This window comes from Saccopteryx bilineata, chromosome 1 (genome assembly GCF_036850765.1).
Source record: "Saccopteryx bilineata isolate mSacBil1 chromosome 1, mSacBil1_pri_phased_curated, whole genome shotgun sequence".
Taxonomy (NCBI): Eukaryota; Metazoa; Chordata; class Mammalia; order Chiroptera; family Emballonuridae; genus Saccopteryx; species Saccopteryx bilineata.
Window position 1 is genome coordinate 352,362,674 of NC_089490.1, and position 3,092 is coordinate 352,365,765.

A 3,092-nucleotide genomic window follows, 5' to 3' on the forward strand; every position below is an offset into this window, starting at 1 on the left:
CCGCGCCCCACGCAATCCGCGCCCCCGCGCACCACACGTAACCGCCCAGAGACGCACTACTGGGCAGTGGCGTGCCAGCTCATTGGCTGGACCCGGCCAAGCCAGAGCGTCGATGCCTGTTTCCTGGCAACGATCGAGCGCAGAGGCGGGGTCGCCGACGGCCTTCCGAGAGAGGAGTACCGCCTCTCCCCAAACCCCGCCCCTTCGTGCTGTGCGCCCCGCCCCTCTGAAGGACTTCGGTGTGTCAGAAGGGAAGACCTCTGGGGAGGCGGAGGCGCAAGGGCTAGGGGCGGAGCCTAGGAAGAAAAGGTCGAACCAGAGGGCAGAAGGCGGGACCTAAGGAGGGCCGCGACTTGAAGAGCAGGGGGAAGACCGGAGCCCTGGGACTCAGGGGAGAGACGGGGCTCAAAGGAACTGACACAGAAGGGAACTGGGCCACAGGTCCTGGCGGTGCTTGGAATAGAAGGGTGGGCGTGGGAGGGGCAGGGCGAGCACGAAAGAGTAGGTCGAGGCGGGGGATCAGTGGGGGGGAGGGGTCTGTAGGTGGGCGGGGCCTGTGGAAAAGCGGAGTCCTAGATGATTTTTTGCCCCAACTGAGCACAGGGCTCGGATAGTCCTTGGCGATGACCGCTCCTCTCAGCTACTCAACACTTGCTGCCCCGTGATCCCTTGGGCACTGCCTTCTTATTCAGTCACTCAGGAACAGAAAATTAGCCCCTCCACATCAGGCGGGATCCAGATCAATCAGAACCGGCTTCTGCATCCAGACATTTCAGCTCTTTAACCAGACAATTGCAACAGTGTAATAAATGCCATGGAGGAACAACACTTAGCATGATTTGTGTGTATAGAGGCTGAGGGAAAAGAAGGACGCAGCGACCTAGGGAAGACTTCCAGGAGAAGATGATGTCTGAGCAGTCTTGTGAAACAAGCTACAGTAGGATAAAGTAGGAGATATGGAAGTTTCAAATAAGGAGTGTAGTGTAATTGAAAGAACTGTATCAAAGTTAAGTCCTTGGTTCTAATATTGTACTCTGGTTATATGAAGATGATAAGGAGAACGTAGGTAAGAGGTTTACAGGAACTTTCTACTGGTTTTGTAACTTTTCTGTAAGCCTAAAATAAGTTGAAAATAAAAAGTATTTTAAAAGAAATGGAAGTTTCAGCCCAAAGGATCAGCATATAGCAAAGCAAGAAAAAATGAACATGTCAGCAGTGCTCTGGGAGTTACAATCAGTACGACATGTCTGGAGCCTAGGGAACAGGTAGAGAAACACTGTGAAATGAGGCTGAAGATGTGGACAGAGGTCAGGTACTAGAGAGCTTTGTTGGCTATGTTAAGGAACTTAGATATTATCCTTGCAATAATAGAGAACTGTAAAAGAATTTTATACATGGTCAGATTGGTAAAGTTCCAAATAAGAGTTGTGAAGATGAAGAGAAATGGACGTGGACATTAAAATAAGAGGAAGGGTTAAAAACTGGTGCCTACTTTATATAAGTTCAAACATAGCCAAAATTAAACTGTGGTATTAGAAGTTACAATAGTGATTACCCTTGGAAAAACATTACCAAGAAGCAGGCAGAAGAAGGTTCTGGATATGAGTGCTGGTTATATGAGTAAGTTCACTTTTGTGAAATTCATCAAAGGTATAATTAGGAAATGTGTACTTTTCTAAATGTATGTTCATTCTGGTTATTATACTATGTAACAAACCATCCCAAACTTAGCAGTGCAAAACAATATTTTATTATGCACAGATATTCTGGGAATTCGAACAGGACACAGTAGGAATGGCATCTCTGTTCCATCATGTCTAGAAGCTAAAATGCCTGGGGGTGACTTGAGGATGGTGACTGGAATTATCTGGAGGCTTCTTCATTTATATGTCTGCTAATAATAATAAATACTGGTTCTAGATGTTTTGGTTGAAAGGCCAGAGATGGAGATTATAAGAGAAAAACCAGGTGAGGGAAGATAATGAGTTCAGTTACAGACCCAATGGGATGAAGGTGACTGTGGGGTGTTGGGCAGATAAAATATATTATGCTCACTTTGTTAAAGATAGCGCTGCCCACATGGAAGCCTGTCGCCCAGGTGATTGCTTAGGATGGGCGTGATTTTGTTAATATGTGTTGGGGGAGGGCTTTTGCGCCAAAAGGTTTTAAAAGGAAGTGAAATCACATTGTTCCAGGAGAAGAGGGATTATGTTCTAAGAGGAGCCCATGCTGTAGGAGAGCAGAGTAAAGGCTACGTGGAGGAGAGGAGAAGCAGCTAAGATGGTGGAGTGCTAAGGGAGAAGCCAGTTTGTGCAGAGAGAAGGAGATGGGGAACAGAGGTGAATGGGGCTGGTGAGCTAGAAACTTTGATTTTAGGAAATTCGGGTAAGTCAGTAGCTTTGTGAGTGCTGAATGAGTGTGTTTTGGAGCCCAGTGTGTGTTTTTACTTGCCCACCAGGTGCAAGCTAGGATTAAGGATGATGGCCCACCAGTTCTTGACTCTGCTGTTTCATTACCGACTGTCCGAATCAAATGTGAACCTGCATGGGCCAGGCAGCTGTGATGGTGGCTGTGCCTACTGGCTTTACATGAGGTATCCAAGCAAGGACATCCAGTGAGCAATTAGTGGTATAGATAAGTCTGCAACTAAGAGAGAGTTCTTGAAAGTCACCAGATGAGACAAAATCCTGTATGTGACCGAAATTGGCCAGAGAGAGTTGGAAGGATGGAAAGAGGGAAGGCCTAGGACAGTATCCTAAAAGACACCAGCACAAGGAATGGGCAAAGAGGCTTATGGGAGAAGCTAAGAAGAAATAAACAAAACCAAGAAATTATGGTGTCACAGAAGCCATGAGAAAAGAGGATTTCAAAAATCTAAAAATGTTGAGGACTATAAATGTTTCTTCCAAGAAACACTCCAAAAACACAAATCTGATCACATCACTTAACTTTGCAGAACACCTCAAAGGTTTTCCATTGCCTTTAGATATAATCCTAAATTTGTAATATGGCTGACAAAGCTCTCCCTGAGCTATCCTCTGTTCACCAGTCAGCCTCATCTCTCACTACCAGCCCCTCAAGTTCTCTTCAAA